Consider the following 20,138-nt stretch of genomic DNA (forward strand, 5'->3'; position numbering starts at 1 on the left):
TAGAATTAATTAGTGTTGTTATTAGAATTAATTAGAGTTGTTAGAATTAATTCTATTTTGGACCATGTGATATCTAAATGTGTGGATGGCATGCATTGGTAAATGAGAAGAAAGTCAGCAACAACAAGAAGCTTTCAAACAAAAGCATGTGGATGAGATTTATTTGAATAAAAGGGAGCTAATATTAAGGATCAGAATGAGGTTTGAATATTAGCTATAAAAAGGAAGCTACACCAAAGAGGAAAGTTGCCAACTTTGAGATTAACAATTCAAGAGCTCACATCTGATTTACAAAGCTTCCCATTTTAATGTGTTTTATTATTTAATTCTTAAGAATATTTAATCTGTACTACATGATCAGTACGTGGTACTGCTGAAGCATCTGGTGAAGATTGTTCGGGTATTCGTGTGTCAATCCTGGATAGGTGTTAGAAAGAGTGGTAGTGGTAAAGGCTGGAGGCCATCTGTATTTACCTCTTGTAATACTCCTTTTGGTGAACATCTATAGTGGATTGGGCAGACGTGGGTTGCCCCGCAGACGTAGGAGAAGGAGCTACGAACTGCGTAACAATTCCTTTGTGTTTTTACATTCTTTTATGCTTTCTGCTTTCATTATTTACACTTGCATAAACGAGTCTAATTGATTAACGAAACTGGTGAATAACTTAATTAACGAGTAAAAACACATTGCTTTTATTTTTCAAGTGTCACGGTGCAATTTCAATTGGTATCAGAGCCTGTAGACTTAATCTATTAGTCTATCGATATGGCGAATCCGTGCATCTTGAACTCATTTCTTCAGCGGCTATTTTTATTTATCTTTTTATTGCTTATTTGTTTGATCTCACGGGGTGTTAAGTGTTACAGAATGGATCGTACTAAAGTCATTCCCCAGTTGACCGACGACAACTACGCATATTGGAAGGCTCACACCCGTACGCATCTAAAAGCTCAAGGTGAAGCCGTGTGACGGTTTGTGGTGGCAGGTTGGACACATCCCACCAAACCCAGTTCCAGCACCGACGAAACAGAAATAGCTAAGCCTGAGACTGAGTGGACCCAAACAGAAATAACCAACGTTGGAAACAATGATAAGGCTTTAGACACAATTTATTCTCTTATGCATGAAAGCCAATTCTCAATTGTTGCAGGTATTCCTTAAGCTAAAGGTGCTTGGGAGGCTCTTGAGTCTACTTACGTAGGAACGACATCGGTAAAACAGTCAAAACTGCAACTGGTCCAGTCAGAATTCGAAGAGCTTCACATGAATGAGGATGAGTCAATCATCGACTTTCACACACGCGTACAGGATCTGGCGAATCGTGCAATGGTCCTTGGTGAACCATTCTCGCAAGCAAAGATTGTTAAGAAAATACTGAGATCTCTACCTCCCAGGTTTCGAATGAAAGTCACAGCCATCCAAGAGCATGATGGCTGGGAGAATAAATCGGTCACTCAGTTAATGGAAAATCTTAAAACATATGAAATGAAAATCTTAACTGATCATACGAAAAAACAAAAAAATGTTGCATTTGCCGCTGAAGAAAATAATATTGTATCCGATTCAGATGAAACTAGTGATGATACAGTTGTATTCCTGACTAAACAGTTTTCCAAAATTTTGAAACAGGTATCCAAGAACACACACAACAGAAATTCACAAAGGGGAGCAACGTCGTCCAAAACTGCGCCTAGGACAGGGGCATCAAACTTCAAACAGTCTGTCTCACGTCCAGGACAGTCCAAAGAAAGACCCAACAATAAAGAAATCCAGTGTTATGAGTTCGAGGGCTTTGGACATGTACAAGCTGAGTGTGCTACCTATCTTCGACGCAAAAAATCTATGTCAGCCATTATCTGGAGTGATGACGAGCCCGACGTTGATACAACTGGATCGGATGTCGAAGAAATCTCGGGTAACTTTGTTGCATTTACGGCACGAGTCACTGGCTGTTCAGAACCCATTGAAGACTCAGAAGGTGGTGAATATGTCTCTGCAGAAGATGTGGAACTAAATACTTTATCTTTTGAAGCTGAGTTTAATAAGTTGTATCCCAAATGGGAAGCCTTACGAAAAATGAACTGCAAACTAGCTAGTGGGATAGAGATTGTAACCAATGCCAATAAAGTATATCAAACTCAAGTAGCTGATAGGAATGTCTTACTTAAAGAAGCAGCTGATCGAGAAGAAAAACTACAAAACAAAGTACAAACTGGCAATGTATTACTGAAGGAGGCAGCCGACCGAGAAGAAAAACTCCAGCAAGAAGTACAGACATTGAAACAGGAGCTCAGCACCTACAAACGACAAATCCAAATGATGGATACCACTTCAACACTTGATAAGATTCTTGATTCCGGCAGGAAATCTTCTGCAAAATTTGGTTTGGGCTTCACTGGAAGTAACTCCAAAGATAAGACAGTATTTGTCAAAGCATCTGGACCTGATCCAGAAGACATCCCTGAGTCCAGCACAATGAAACGCTCCAATGGTACAGTAAGCGCAAATAAGATACATTATAAACTATATAATCCCGTTTGCCACTATTGCAAGTTACGCGGTCATACCAGACTTGAATGCTACTATTTCTACAAGGATCAAAGGATCGAGAAGTTCAGGCACAAGAACATACAACCGTTCACAAAACAAATTTGGGTTAAAAAGACTTATTATATTTCGTTTGTTTCGTTTCACTCTAAAAGTGCAGGAAGAGAAGAGAAATGGTACTTTGACAGCGGATGTTCCCGTCACATGACAGGAAATGTCAAATTCCTTAACAACGTAAATACCAGTAAAGGTGAAGTTACCTTTGGTGACGGTGTCAAAGGTCAGATGACTGGCGTAGGCACTCTGAATGTAGCTGGTTTGCCAAAACTGGACAAAGTGTTGCTTGTCCGTGGTCTTCATGCTAATCTTATCAGCATAAGTCAATTATGCGACCAAAACTGGAACGTATGCTTCGCTAAAAATAGCTGTAGTGTGATGGACAAAACAAATCAATGCGTTATGGAAGGTAAAAGGTTAACTGACAATTGCTATATTCTAACTAACATATCTTCTGTTGCAGGACCAACATGAATGAAGCCGAGCTATGGCATCAAAAAAAAAATAATAATAATAATAAATAAATTAAAAAAAAAAAAGAAAAAAGAAAAAAAAGGGTCATCTAAGTTATAGACTCCTTGATAAACTTGTAAAAGTAGAAGGTGTTCGTGGTTTACCCAAGATGAAAGTCGAGTCAACTATCTGCGGTGCCTGTCAAGCTGGGAAGCAAACCAAATAATCTCATCCAGCCTAACATACCATAAACACAAGTCGGTGCCTAGAATTGATCCACATGGATCTCGTTAGTCCAACTCAAACAGAAAGCTTCGAAGGTAAGAAATACATACTGGTATGTGTCGATGACTTTTCACGTTTTTCGTGGGTAATCTTTCTCAGGGAAAAATCCGAAGCACCTGAAGCATTCAAAACACTGGGATTAAAACTCCAAAAAGAAAGGAATGAATCCATTGTTCGAATCCGAAGTGATCACGGCAGAGATTTCGAAAACAAGTTGTTCGATGACTTCTATAACCAATCAGGAATCACTCATGAGTATTCAGCTCCAAAGACTCCTCAGCAAATGGGAAGGTTTTTATTAAACGCCAAAGGATTACCACAGAAGTTCTGGGCAGAGGCTGTAAACACAGCATGTCACATCATCAACCGAGTCTACCTTCGTCCAGGCACAACACAAACACCATACGAATTATGGAAAGGTAAGAAGCCGAACATTTCATATTTTCACATTTTCGGCTCACTATGTTTTATATTGAAAGATAGTAATCCAGTCTCAAAATTTGAACCAAAAAGCGACGAAGGAATCTTTTCGGCTATTCAACAAATAGCAGAGCCTACAGAGTATACAATAAGGTGATCAAAACCATCATGGTGTCCACAAATGTCGAAATCGATGATCAACCACATGAGATTATCGAAGTTACTCAACCTGACTCAGTGGCAGATCCTGAAGCTAACCGCCCTAAATCCCCTGACGCTGGTACTCCGGAACCAGTTCCTGAGTCATCTACCTCATCGCCCATATATAATCAACCAGAACCTGAACCAAAGTCAGAATCAGACAGCGATCGAGATGACATTGACATTCCAACACGCATCCACAATAGATCACCCATCTTCAAAATTAATTTTGCCATCATCGTTGCTGATAAAGTTTACAGGTTGATCACTCTCTAATTCCTTTTGTTAATTCCTTGAATGTTTTTAGGGTGTCTTTGTCTAATGTGTCTTGTGAATTACCTGCAAATTTTCCTATATCTAAAGCTGAGTTTTTATGTGTTCTTTTATCTAATTTGGTGCCCTCTACTTCAATATCCTTGCATTCATCAAAATCTTGAAATTCTTCATCTTTGCCAGTGTAATATTCTGCATCTGTGATAGAATCTGTTTCAGGATAAGAGAATTTACCTTTTGAATTAATGGTTCAGTTCCTACATGCTCTCACACTGCATATATGTTTTATTTGGAGTGTGTCTATGATTGATTTTCCTTATATTTTATCTTTTTTAATTTTCTTGCAATTAGTAGTTCTTTTCATTACCTACTACTCAAAATTGCAGATTGATTCTTTTCGTTTTGTTCTTGACTATTTTCTATGTGTTACTAAATGTTCTACTTGTGTTGTTGTGAGTGATTTTAAACCTATTTTTACTGAGATTACTTTATTGGTGTTTCTTGTGTTGCATCTTTTGAATTCTCTATGGTTATTTGAATGAAAATTTGATGCATTTTGTTTAATATTTGCACAATATGTGAATGTGTTTTGAAAATTTGTAGAAGCGCAGCACACAGTGATGTTGAAACTGACGTTGTAACACAAACAATCTGTAACGCAGTTCGGGCAAACAACCCTAATCCGCGAGGCACTTCTCAATTTGAGAACTTGTCTAAATCCACTAAAAGCTCAATATTTAAAGTACACTGTTTGGAACCTGAGATTACACAATAGAATGATCTTTCCTATCAAACTATTGAAACCTAAACACATGTACTACTTTCTAGGGGAATTTAGTATCCTATTCTCAAAGACTCTCGTACCTCACAAGATTAATGTTGAATGCTTGAATTCTACAAGAAAGGACAACCCCTATTTATAGTAGCTATTCCTAACAGATTCGTGAATAATAAAGCTATTCCTAATCAGACTAGAACTAAAACTTCAATAACAATTCCCTTTAGAACTAGTACTCTTCAATAACTACTCCTCTTAGACTTGGTATTCCTTTATAGATTTGGAATTCCTTTTGCACATAACTTTGACAAAACACTTTGAGTCAACAATCTCCCCCTTTGTCAAATTTTTGGCAAAAACCTTGATCTCATAGTGGCTTGATTTCCTATTCTTCTCCCCCTTAATTGATTCCATGTATCTCTTTCATCTGATGAGTGCTGTCTTGCATTTCTGTTTGTGACTTCATCACTGTTCATGAGCTAAATGTGTTGACTGCCATATAACATTGAATATCATTTATTCAAGTTACATAAACAAAGAGCACACTGCTTCTTTTCTTGACAACTACAAAAAGAAGAACTGTATCGATCATTCCGAGCAGCACACCAAACAATATTCAAGGATGACGCGGAATATTGCAGATTAGTGATAGACGATACGAACAATGTCGGAACTGAATCTTCCAGAAACAACCCTCCTCCATTAAATGGTCCAGTCGAAGTTGAAGAATCGTTACTTGAGAATACAACTTCCCCGGAATCTAGTGCAGTCAGATTTTGAAATCACATCTTAGAATTTAAGTATTTTGTTTTTAAAAAAAATTTCCTTTTTTTTTTTTATTCTTGGTGCGATTCTTGGCACGGGCTCTTCGTCTTACACCATCCAATTTTTCACTAATATCCCAGTTTTGTGTGATTCCTGTGTTTTTTTTTTTTTTTTTTTGTTTTTTGCTTCTTTTTCCTTTTATGAGATTTTTGGGGTTCTTGCTCAGAAATGTCTGGTGATGGTCGGGAGCCCATCCATGGTTTAGGGTGAACGCTGGAGAGGAGACTCTGTTTTCTTGAACATCGTGAAACGGGACCAGAGACACGGGAGCCGGATTCATGATGATTGTTATTGGGTCGCCATCGTTGATGCGGACTGGGTTTGAGAAAATCCCTAAGCCGTTGTGCTGGGATGTCCCCCTACGAGGTAATTTTGAATTCAACTATTGTCATGTTTTCACCATTGATGCCCTTTTTGAGATGTTAGAGAGTGCAGCAATAATAGATGAGCGAGTTCTTGAGGAAGACGATCGAGATCCCTTTCTTTTTGATTTTGATCGTGGTTATGGCCAAGGTTTTGGGGCCGGGCTTTGGTCTTCTTTTTTTTAGTCATTGTAAGTGCAGCCCAAACTTCATATTTTGTTCACATATGCCATAGCCCAAATTTAGATCCCAATCTTGTATATCTGTAGAGCTTCAATTGAAAATTTGGGTTCAAACTTGGAGGTGTAGTAGTAGTATCCTTCTTATATTTTGCAGTAATCTTGTTTCTTTCCTTTAGTCTTTATTCCTTGATTGAGATCTCCCATGCTATTTTCCAAAGGATGATTTTTCTGATTTTTTAAGACAGTATAATGACTTTTATCATTTTCTTCATTTGGCTCTGTTTCTGTTCTGCAATTCTGCATATCATTAGTCAGAGGTGTTGGAACAGTTTTTTCAACAACTCTTGAACTTTCGTCATCATGAGTGTTTATTGCTGGAGTTACATCATCAATGATCACACTGTTTGATGAATAGCCTGGGGATGCTCCTTGGTCATGAAAATTTATGTGTCCCATACGTTGGTGCCATAATTGTGTTTGACTGATGGTTGTCTGTAAACAGGATAGATCACTATCCCATGTGTAGCATTTGTTTGTGGATCTTTTTCCCACCATGACACACTCGTGATTTTGATTAAACACATTGCAACTGTCTCTAGAGAACTCTACTTTGAGTTCATCTTTACAAAGCTGACTTATGCTGATTAGATTTGCTTTTAGGCTTTGTACTAAAAGAACTTTTGGCAACTTAGGCAGCCCATGGACATTCAAGGTACTATTTGCAATAATTTGTCCTTTTCCACCGTCTCCAAAAGTGACATGCCCTTCATTTTTGTACTGGATGTTCTCAAGATTTTCTGAATTTCCAGTCATATGTCTTGAACATCCGCTGTCAAAGTACCATATATCTTGTTCTTTGTTTGTTTTGGAGGTATATGCAACATTTTGGTCTTTTCTTACCCAGATTTTCTTACTATTATTTCTGTTCTGTGTTGGCCACACTCTGTTGTTTGTCTGTAGTAAAGATCATTCTGTCTCTTGTAACAGTGTGCTTTGATGTGTCCCAGTTTGTGGCAATAGTAGCACCTTATTCTTCTTCGGTGTCGGAAGTGTTGTTGTGACACTTCCTGTATCTCGGTTTGGTGATTCTCACTGGTGTCTGTGCTTGGAGTCCTGGGTCTTTCGGTAAGCTCCTTGATTTCTTGTAGTAGTTTAGCTTCTCTGTTTTTGAAGTCTAATGGTTCGTTTTGAGCTTCTTTGTATTGTTTTTCTACTCGTTCTTTTTCATTTTTTAAATAATGATTATCTTCCATGAGTTCTAAATTTACCTTGATGATTTGCTCCCACTTGGCATTTAGTTGAGTGTATGCCTCTAGTAACTCTTGTATGTCATCGCTATTGTTGCTTTCATGGCTAGCGGTGAAGGCTACGAAATTTGCGCTGCTGTCATCTTCTTCACTATCTGAGTCATCGCTTAGGGTTGATATATATGTTTTATTTTTCCTTTTCAAGTATGTGGCACATTCTGATTGGATGTGTCCAAAACCTTTGCATTCATAGCACTGTATTCCTTCTGTATTTGAACTGTCTCTTCTTTTTGAAATAGATTGATTTTGTCCAGTTGGGAAGTCCCCTTGATTGATTGAAGAACTTTTGTTTCTAAATTTGTTGAATTATTTGAGAACTCTGTTGAAATTCTTTGTTAGGAGAGCAATTGATTGTTCCATGGTTTCAGTATCAATTTCTGGAGTTCCTTTCTGCTTTGATTGGAAAGCAATTCCTTTGTCATTATTTTTCCCTTTTTGCAGTATCTCAAGCTCATATATTTGAAGATTTCCCATTAGATCACTCAGTTTGTAGGTGTTTAGATCTTTGTTTTCTTGGATGGTTGTAACCTTTATCATAAATCTCTCAGGTAGGGAACGTAAGACCTTTTTGACAAGCCTAGGTTCAGGAATAGGTTCGCCTAGGTTAAACGCATCTCCAGAGATGCTTAAAACTCTGGCACTAAATTGTGTGATATTTTCTTCTTCTTCCATTTTCAAGTTTTCAAACTCTGTCTGTATCATCTGTAATTTGGATTGTCTTACAGACGTGTTCCCTTCATGATGATCACATAATATACTCACGCAGTTTTGGCTATGCGAGTGGAGGCAATCAGTTTGAAGGTATCTTCGCTCACAGCTCCATAGATTGCATTCATTGCCTTCGAGTTGAAGTTATATTCTGTTTTTTCTTCTTCACTCCAGTCAATTTTAGGTTTTATGTTTCCTTTATCATCAACTGGAGTTTTCCATTCGTTTTCTATAGCATTCCAGACACCTTCTCCTTATGCCAAGATGTATATTTGCATTCTGGCTTTCCAGTAGGAAAAATTCGTGCCAATGAGGGCAGGTGGCCTAGTGCTTGACAGTCCTTCTCTGGGAAACTCCATTAGGATCCTGCTAATAACTTAAGCAGTTTGGCTCTGATACCAATTGAAAATTTGTAGAAGCGCAGCACACAGTGATGTTGAAACTGACGTTGTAACACAAACGATATGTAACGCAGTTCGGGCAAACAACCCTAATCTGCGAGGCACTTCTCAATTTGAGAACTTGCCTAAATCCACTAAAAGCTCAATATTTAAAGTACACTGTTTGGAACCTGAGATTACACAATAGAATGATCTTTCCTATCAAACTATTGAAACCTAAACACATGTACTACTTTCTAGGGAAATTTAGTATCCTATTCTCAAAGACTCTTGTACCTCACAAGATTAATGTTGAATGCTTGAATTCTACAAGAAAGGACAACCCCTATTTATAGTAGCTATTCCTAACAGATTCGTGAATAATAAAGCTATTCCTAATCAGACTAGAACTAAAACTTCAATAACAATTCCCTTTAGAACTAGTACTCTTCAATAACTACTCCTCTTAGGCTTGGTATTCCTTTATAGATTTGGAATTCCTTTTGCACATAACTTTGACAAAACACTTTGAGTCAACATGTTTTGTTGGTCCGGTCATGACCGTATCTGTGTTTTCTTGTGTACTTAATTGTGCTAACTGTTATGAATTCTTGCCTGAAGTTGATTTATATGAATCTGTGCCTGATTTTGATCTATTTGAATCCCTGGTTGAATATGCTTTTCATAACCGTGCTTGTTTTGTTTGTGTGTTTTACCGTGCTATCTGGTATGAATTTGTGCTTGACTTTGCTTTATATGAATCTGTGCGTAAATGTGCTTTACCTGAATGTGCTTACTGTCTTATTTACCAATCTGTCATTTTGAGTGACCCAATTATGTGCTTTTTGTGTTATTTGTTACGAATTTGTGCTTGAATACGTTTGTTACCTGGTATGTTTTATCTACTTAATCTGCTCCAACTTGACTTGTGCGTATATGTTATTTGTTAAAATTGCTTTGAGCTAATTGTTAGAATTTTTGTTTGGTATGTTCTGGTTGCTTTTGTTGGAATAAAGGGGTAAGTAAGAAAGGGGGAGTAGTAGTTAATATGGTTTAGGTATTGGCTTGACTATGACTGCTGCATATGGTATTCTTTTTGGTACTACTACTCTTATGGTAATCTTCTTTTGGTAAATCTCTTGCTTTTATATCAGTCTCCGATTATGAAGTTTATGGTTATTAATCTCTCGCCAAATATAAAGCCTTTATTTGGCTATATGATGCATTGGATTCTCTTACTGGAATTTCTCAGATTTTGGATTATCTCGTTTGGTTGTAGTTTTATTTGGCTCATCATAAACTCTGGGGTCTCATTTTATAATCATCACCTTATTTGGATTATTCTTGGATTATCTACTTGATGAGATTATTTTGGATAGGATTGCTTACAAGGCTTTATCTTCTTGGTGTTTGATATTCGATTCTGATCAATATGATGCAAGATTGGATATGAAAAAAAAAAGTATACATGGGTGTAAACAAGCAAGTAAATATGAGGGCTGATACTGGCACTACTCCAAATGAAACTGATGATGCTTCAGACTCGGGTACCCCGTCTGCACGGTAAATTTAATCCACTATTATGATGTTCACCTTCCTTTGTCATTTATTTGGCAAAAAGGGGGAGTTTTTGGAGTAAGGGGGAGTATATTCGAATTTTTTGTTAATGGTTCCTTTGGAAGTTTCGTGTTATCTTTGGGATTATTTTTAGAAATAATTGGGATTATTATGGAGTGGTATATTTTAGATCATTATGAAGTGATATATTATTGGAAGTTTTTATCCCATATTGGAAGCTTGGTGAATTCGATCCCACTGTGTGCAATCCACGGCTTGAAGTTCTGTTTAATCAGGTACACTATTCACAGATGGTCCAAAAAAATTAAGTCTATTTTTTGCTTTATCTTGTCATGTTCAGTACTTATACTAAGGGCTATTAATAAAAATTAAATTGATTCTCAATCTTTTAGCCAAGGTATCTGATACTTGAGTTTTACCAAATAAAATGCCAAAGGGGGAGATTGTAAGTGTAAAATTATTCTACACGTTAAACCTTATTGGCTATTTTATTTAGTAGTGTGTTATTAGAATTAATTAGTGTTGTTATTAGAATTAATTAGAGTTGTTAGAATTAATTCTATTTTGGACCATATGATATCTAAATGTGTGGATGGCATGCATTGGTAAATGAGAAGAAAGTCAGCAACAACAGGAAGCTTTCAAACAAAAGCATGTGGATGAGATTTATTTGAATAAAAGGGAGCTAATATTAAGGATCAGAATGAGGTTTGAATATTAGCTATAAAAAGGAAGCTACACCAAAGAGGAAAGTTGCTAACTTTGAGATTAACAATTCAAGAGCTCACATCTGATTTACAAAGCTTCCCATTTTAATGTGTTTTATTATTTAATTCTTAAGAATATTTAATCTGTACTACATGATCAGTACGTGGTACTGCTGAAGCATCTGGTGAAGATTGTTCGGGTATTCATGTGTCAATCCTGGATAGGTGTTAGAAAGAGTGGTAGTGGTAAAGGTTGGAGGCCATCTGTATTTACCTCTTGTAATACTCCTTTTGGTGAACATCTATAGTGGATTGGGCAGACGTGGGTTGCCCCGCAGACGTAGGAGAAGGAGCTCCGAACTGCGTAACAATTCCTTTGTGTTTTTACATTCTTTTATGCTTTCTGCTTTCATTATTTACACTTGCATAAGCGAGTCTAATTGATTAACGAAACTGGTGCATAACTTAATTAACGAGTAAAAACACATTGCTTTTATTTTTCAAGTGTCACGGTGCAATTTCATTGGGGATAACAAGGAACATAAATGTATGTACATCTTTCTTTACTCTCTTTTCTTGAGGTATATTTTGCCAGATGCGAATAACTAAGCATTTACCTTGTAATTCACATAATGTACAGTACTATGATCAGTTCTTAGTATAATATATGAGTTAATTCCACAGGAGGTACCTTGTCTTTGGTAACAAATCTAAATTTAGTCCTAGACTATTGTTTTTGCCATTTAACATCACTACACTATTATTTTTTGGAAATTTTAGTCTTTTCATGACTTTTTATATTTTTAGTAAGGGCATTTTTGTCTTTTCATATTTTTCTTTTGTTATTTTTTTGGTTTCAATCGGTTTAATTGGTTAAGGACTTTACTAAAAATCGGTTGAAAAATATTATTACTAAAAATCAGAGGTTACCTAAAGTTATAAACCAATTAAACCAGTTAAAACCGAAAAAATAAAAAAAATAAAAATATGAAGAGACAAAATACCCTTACTAAAAATAGGAAAATTTATGAGAAGGACTAAAAGTGTCCAAAAAATAATAATCTAAAGATTTTAAATGGCAAAAACGATAGTCTGGGACTAAATTTGAAATTGCCACTAAAGACAAGGGACCTCTGATGGAATTAACTCTATAATATATTTTGCAATTTATTATTGAAATACTATATTATAGCTTTAATACATGGAGATATTAATTAGTGGGCAGATTTTATTACAAAATTTTAAAAATTTAGCGACGAATAAAAATCGTAACAAATTCATATCTAAATACCTTCTAACAATAAAGAATGGAATTATAATTCGTCGCAACACTTTAGCGACGCCACTTTTAGCAATGGACAAAATCCTTCGCTATTCACTTTAGCGGCGAAATTTTCGTCACTATTTCCATGTACCTTCATTTTTTTTTTTCAAATAGTGTAAGCTAATTGTCAAACACCCACATTCACTAAATTAGTAAAACTGGCATAGATACAGAAATGCTATGTTATATATTCTGCATGACCTCTAGTCCACTTTCTCACTTTCCACTAGAGCAAATTGATGATGTATCTTCAACCAAATAGAAATGAGCCAATTTTAAGCTTTGATCACGCCAAGCCAAATTTAAGATTGTTAGCATTTTCATAAGAAACACCCTTCTTACTACCCTTGATTATGTTTACAATTTCCACACAATTATGGCCTGTTTGATTCACGGAATTAATTTGGAGGGAATAGGAATGTTATTCCTTAGGAAATGGAATAGGTAAGTGAAATTAAACCGTGAATCTTGAAATCAAACAGTAATGTATTTTTACTTGTTTTTAAGTTAAGCACCAGTTACGTTCATTAATTAAACTTGTTTAAACAAATATAAATAATGAAGACAGAAAGCATAAACGAAAGTAAAAAACACAGAAATTGTTACGCAGTTCGGAGCTCCTTCTCCTACGTATGCGGGTCACTCCATGTCTGCCCAATCCACTATAGATGTTCACCAAAAGGAGTATTACAAGAGGTAAATATAGATGGCCTCCAGCATTTACCACTACCACTCGTTCTAACACCTATCCAGGACTACACGTATGTTAGAACAATCTTCACAAGATGCTTTAGCAGTACCACGTACAGAACATGTGTTACAGATTTAAATCTTCTTAATAATTAAATAACATAGCAGATTAAATTAGGAAGCTTTGTAAGGAAAGTGTGCACTCAAAATTGTAGTCTCAAAATTTGCAAGTTTCCCTTTTGATGTGCTTTCCTTTTATACGCTTCACCTTCCACTTTCTTGATCCACATTATGTGTTGCACATGTGATTCGAACATCCTTAGCCACTCATTCTTTAGTAATATCTTACTTGCATTTTGAATCCTTCTTCATGAGAAAATCTCCACCACAAATTGATCTTGGTCCAAAAGATTAACTAAATAATAATACTACTAAATAATACAAACTAATAAATCAATCTAATAAATTAAACTAATAAAGGGAGAAGTGTCAAATATGCCCATGTACTATTGTCAAGTGCTCAATTCCCACCATGAACTAAATTAAAGGCTAATTAACCACACTTACCTACTAAATTTGTTCAATTAGCTTTTTTTGCAGGTAATTTGACTTTTTTTTGCAGGTTACCAATTCAATTATTAAAAAAACAAGGGAAATGGTCAAATAGACCCTCAAACTTTATAGGAAAAAGCAATTAAACCCTTCAACTTTAAAAAGTTGCAATTAGGCACTTGTTATTTTAGTGCATCTAGATTTATTTACCAGTAAATACCAGGTATAAACAGGTAAAATCCAACCTGGAGCTTACGTGTACATATCATAAATATTAAATATCTGATTTATTTATTAATAATAAATTATCATCTTCCTTAACCGTCTCTGCTCATCATCTTCCTCAATGATCTTCTAGCTCATCGATCTCTTCATCAAATTCGAATCATGCCGGCACTGGAGTTTGGTGGCACCGCCTTCTTTATTCGAAAAAAGCAACGCGGTGGTCACATCCAAAGAAGGCGAAGGGGCAGTCACCTTCTTCAGATCTGAAGAAGGTTACACGACAGCTGCCTTCTTCTGTCTAGAGAAGACAAAACGGTCGTCACCTCACAGCAATGGTGATATGCGGCGAAGATGCGTAGAGTTTCACTTTGGAGAGGGCATTTACAACCAGTCATGGAGTTGAGATAAGTGAACTTGGAGAGCAAAATCATGTTCACCACAGTAGAATCTTGTAGTCTTCTGGCATTGCTGATTTTCTCATCAAAGGCATTTACAATCCTTTTTCTCGTTGGGTCTATAAATTCTCTATGATTTACTAATTTCTGATGTATATTTATTCAAGAAACTTGCTGGAGTTTCTACTTTACCAGATTCAAATTTGCATATAATTAAAAAATGCTAATGAATAATAGAGTAAAAGGTAAAATATTTGTGTCTTGAATAGAAAATACATATTGAAGAAGATGTTCAACAATGGTTAGCGGCGGCAATATGGCGCCCAGCGGTGGTCCGTGGTCACCGGTCGACGGTGATGATGTCAAGACCGGAGAAGCTTTATACGAAGCATACAATAATTTTTGATTTTACTTTAAAATAATAATAAAAATATCACATGTAAGAAAGGTTTGCCATGTCATCCTATTTTTACCGGTAACTTGTTGGTTACCGGTAAATAGGGTTTCGATGAACAAATTTAACTCGTAGATGGTCCTATTTGACACCTAATTTAGTTCGTGGTGGAAATTGAGCACTTCGCAGTAGTAGATGGGCCTATTTGACACTTGTGCCACTAATAAATTAGCCAAATTAATGTGTACTAATTTGTACACTTACAATCTCCCCCTTTGGCAATTTATTTGGTAAAATTACAGTATCAATATACTTTGGGAAATAACAGAATTTTATTTTATTAACGTCCCGTAGTATACGTACTGAACAACAGGATAAAACAAATTACAGTTGGGATTTTAATTCTTTTGGACCATAAACCACTTGTGTGTGTGATTTAATTATTTAAACCTTGTTGGTTGTTGACTGACTTCACGAATTTCACATATATATATTATGCTGCCAGTAATCCATGCATGTCATAAGTAAAGAGTGTACCAAACATACCATTCAAGGCACACTGCATTTGGATTACTCCCTCTAACTTGGAGCCGTTTACTTTCAACTACTCCCCTTAACTTAGTGTCATTTATTTTCAATAAACCAGTTACCAAAAATATTAAACCACCAAAATTACCAAGAATTACCAAACAACCAACTTACCAAATAAACTCCCTTGTAGACTGTACATATCTTCTTGACTGGAGATACGGTTCATGGTCCATAAGCAAATTCAACACACACTAATTAGATTGACAATTAAATTAGCCAATAGAAATGGGTTTTTAATGTGTATCATTTGTACACTTACAATCATCTCCCCCTTTGGCAATTTAACTGGCAAAGACTAAGACATCTATACTTAGGGCAAACAAAAGATAGTAAACATGACTTTTATTAACAAATAGCCCATAGTATATCTGCTTGACAAGATACTAAAAGTAAGAGTTTAATTATTGAATTACCTTAGCCATTGAATCGTAGCTCCTTTCCCAAATAAGTCCCATTCAATTCACTGTAAGAGGAGTCAAAACTGTAGATTGTTTCATCCAAAGATAATCCCAGTATAGTCCATCATAATATTATTAGAAATCTGTAGATTGTTCCATCCAAAGATAATCCCAGTATAGTCCATCATAATATTATTAGAAATCCAGAATATAAACCAAGATGCATTATAGTAGATAATCCAATCCATAATGCAACCGAGACCCTTATACCAAAACAGAATCCATAATCCATTCATGCCAAATACTAAACATAACAGATTCCATATTCCAGAATTAACCAAAACTCCCCCTTATTCCAACCATACTCCCCCTTAGTATATACTCCCCCTTTTTGCCAATAAATTGACAAAGGTGAATATCTATATTAGTGGATTGAGTCTGACGGGGTGCCCTATTGGATTGGACCTGCACAAAAAAATTAGAAACAAGAAACGCAGAACTAGATAACAATTAAAAAACAAATAAGCACATATAGACACGAATATCTAGTTAGAGCAGATAACGTAAACAGAGCATACCCAAGTAGTAAGCACATTCAGATAAAGCTCATTCAGATAAAACACATTTACGTACATATTCATATAGAGCAAAGTCAAGCAAAGATTCATACCAGATAGCACGGTAAAACACACAAACAAAACAAGCACGGTCATGTAAAGCATATTCAGCCAGAGATTCAACTAAAGCAACATCAGGCACAAATTCATATAAATCACTTTCAGGCAAGAATTCATAACTGTTAGCACAATAAGTACACAAGCAAACACAGATACGATCATGACCGGACCAACAAAAGAAAACATTCACATAGGAACAAAGGAGAGTACAAATATTAAACAAATTGCATCAAAAGTTCATCAAGTAACCATAGAGAATTCAAAGATGCAACATAGAAACACCAATAAAATAACTTAAGCAAAAGCACTTAAAACAACGCAAGTATAACATTTAGAAAACGCATAGAAAACCGTCAAGAACAAAACACAAAGAATCAAACCGCAATTTAGAGTAGTAGGTAACGAAAAGGACTAAATGCGAGAAAATTAAAAAAAATTGGAATGGAGGACCAATCAATCATAGAGAGACACATGCACAAAAAGACATAGATGCAATGCGAGAGCATGTAGGAACTGAACCATTAATTCAAAAGGTAAATTCTCTTATTCTGAAACAGATTCTATCACAGATGCAGAATATTACATTGGCAAAGATGAAGACATGTCAAGATTTGATAAATGCAAGGATATTGAAGTAGAGGGCACCAAATTAGGTAAATGAACACATAAAAACTTAGCTTTAGACATAGGAATATTTGCAGGTATTTCACAAGACACATTAGACAATAACACCCTAAAAACATTCAAGGAATTAGAGAGTAATGAACCTGTAGACCTTATCACCAAAGATGATGGCAAAATTAATTTTGAAGATGGATGATCTATTGTGGATGCGTGTTGGGATGTCAATGTCGTCTTGATCAGTGTCAGATTCTGATTTTGGGACAGGTTCAGATGGCGTTGGTGATGGCGTAGGTGACTCTGGATTTGGTTCAGGAGTTTCAGGATCAGGAGTTTCAGATTCTGTCACTGACTCAGGTTGTGAATACCAATATCATTCGGTTGATCATCAATTACAACATTTGTAGACTCCATGATGGTCTTGGTCACTTTGTTGTATACGCGATATGCACTGCTGTTCGTTGAATAACCGGAAAAGATCCCGTCGTCGCTTTTTGGTTCAAATTTTGCAACAGTATTTCTATCCTTCAAAATAAAACATCGTGAGCCAAAAATATGAAAATATGTAACGTTCGACTTCTTACCTTTCCATAATTCGTATGGGGTTTGTGTTGTGCCGGGACGAAGATAGACGCAGTTGATGATGTGACATGAAGTGTTTACAGCCTCTGCCCAGAACTTTTGAGCTAATCCTTTGGCGCTGAATACTCGTGTTTAGGGTATGTAGAGTTGGATGAAATGATTTGGTCAGTTTCCCAGCTTGGCAGGCACCACAAATGGTTGATTCAACTTTCATCTTGGGTAACACCTTCTATCTTCGTTAGTTTATCAAGTAGTCTGTAACTCAGATACCCCAGTTTTTGGTGCCATAGCTCAACTTCATCTATGCTGGTCCTGCAACAGAAGATGTGTTAGTTATAATATAACAATTGTCAGTTGACCTTTTACCTTCCATAACGCATTGATTTGTTTTGTCCAGGACACTGCAGTTGTTTTTGGTTAGCACACGTTCCAGTTTTGGTTACATAGTTGACTTATACTTATGAGATTTGCGTGAAGTCCACTGACTAGCAAAAATTTGTCCAACTTTGGTAAGCCAGCTACATTGAGTGTGCCTATGCCAGTAACCTGACCTTTAATGTCGTCGCCAAAGGTAACTTCACCTTTACTGGTGTTTACGTTACTTAGAAATTTGGCATTTCCTGTCATGTGCCGGGAACAACCGCTGTCAAAATACCATTTCTCCTCTCTTCCTGCACTTTTAGAGTGAAACGAAACAAACGATATATAGTCAATCTTTTTAACCCAAATTTGTTTTGTGAAGGGTTGTATGTTCTTGTGCCTGAACTTCTCGATTCTTTGATCCTTGTAGAAGTAGTAGCATTCAGGTCTGGTATGACTTCGTAACCTGCAATAGTGGCAAACAGGGTTATATAGTTTATAATGTAGCTTATTTGCGCTTACTTTACCATAGGAGCGTTTCATTGTGCTGGATTTAGGGATGTCCTCTGGATCAGGTCCAGAGGCTTTGACAAATACTGTCTTATCTTTGGAGTTACTTCCAGTGAAGCCCAAACCAAATTTTGCAGAAGATTTTCTTCCGGAATCAAGAATTTTATCAAGTGTTGAAGTGGTATCCATCATTTGGATTTGTCGTTTGTAGGTGCTGATCTCCTGTTTCAAGGTCTGTACTTCTTGCTGAAGTTTTTCTTCTCGGTCGGCTGCCTCCTTCAGTAGTACATTGCCAGTTTGTACTTTGTTTTGTAGTTTTTCTTCTCGGTCAGCTGCTTCTTTAAGTAGAACATTCCTATCTGCTACTTGAGTTTGATATACTTTACTAGCATTGGTTACAATCTCTATCTCACTAGCTAATTTGCAGTTTACTTTTCGTAGGGCTTCCATTTGGGATACAACTTATTAAACTCAGCTTCAAAAGATAAAGTATTTAGTTCCAAGTCTTTTGCGGAGACATATTCACCACCCTCTGAGTCAGCTTCTTTAACGGATTCTGAACAGCCAGTAACACGTGCCGTAAATGCAAAAAAGTTACCCTAGATTTCTTCGACATCTGATCCAGTTGGTTCAACGTCCGGCTCGTCATCACTCCAGGTAATGGCTGACATAGATTTTTTGCGTCCCAGGTAGGTAGCACACTCAGCTTGTACATGTCCAAAGCCCTCGCACTCATAACACTTGATTCCTTTATTGTTGGATTTTTCTTTGGGCTGTCCTGGACGTGAGACAGACTGTTTGAAGTTTGACGCACCTATCCTAGGACCAGTTTTGGACGATGTTGCTCCTCTTTGTAAATTTCTGATGCGCGAATTTTTGGATACCTGTTTCAGAATTTTAGAAAACTGTTTAGTCAAAAACACAACTGTATCATCATTAGTTTCGTCTGAATCAGATACAACATTATTTTCTTCAGCGGCAAAGGCAACATTTTTTTGTTTTTTCAAGTGATCAGTTAATATTTCAATTTCATATGTTTTAAGATTTCCCATTAACTGAGTAACTGTTTTATTCTCCCACCCATCATGCTCTTGGATGGCTGTGACTTTCAATCGAAACCTCGGAGGTAAAGATCTCAGTATTTTCTTAACAAGCTTTGCTTGCGAGAATGGTTCACCAAGGACCATTGCATGATTCGCCAGTTCCTGTACACGTGTGTGAAAGTTGATGATTGTCTCATCTTCATTCATGCGAAGCTCTTCGATGTCTGACTGGACAAGTTCCAGCTTTGATTGTTTCACCGATGTAGTTCCTTCGTAGGTTGACTCAAGAGCTTCCCAAGCTCCTTTGGCTGAAGGAATACCTGCAACAATTGAAAACTGACTTTCATGCATAAGAGAGTAAATTGTGTCTAAAGCTTTATCATTGTTTCCAGCGTTTGTTATCTCAGATTGAGTCCACTCAGTCTTAGGCTTAGCTACTTCGGTTCCGTCAGTGCTGGAACTGGGTTTGGTGGGATGTGTCTAGCCTGACACCACAGACCGCCACACGGCTTCACCTTGAGCTTTTAGGTGCGTACGAGTGCGAGCCTTCCAATAGGCGTAGTTGTCGCCGGTCAGCTGGGGAATGACTTTTGTTCGATCCATTCTGTAACACTTAACACCCCGTGAGATCAAACAAATAAGCAATAAACAGATAAATAATAAAAGTCGTTGAAGAGATGAATTCAAGGGGCACGGAATCGCTAGATCGATA

The sequence above is a fragment of the Ipomoea nil genome, unplaced genomic scaffold (assembly GCF_001879475.1).
Source record: "Ipomoea nil cultivar Tokyo-kokei standard unplaced genomic scaffold, Asagao_1.1 scaffold3056, whole genome shotgun sequence".
Classification (NCBI taxonomy): domain Eukaryota; kingdom Viridiplantae; phylum Streptophyta; class Magnoliopsida; order Solanales; family Convolvulaceae; genus Ipomoea; species Ipomoea nil.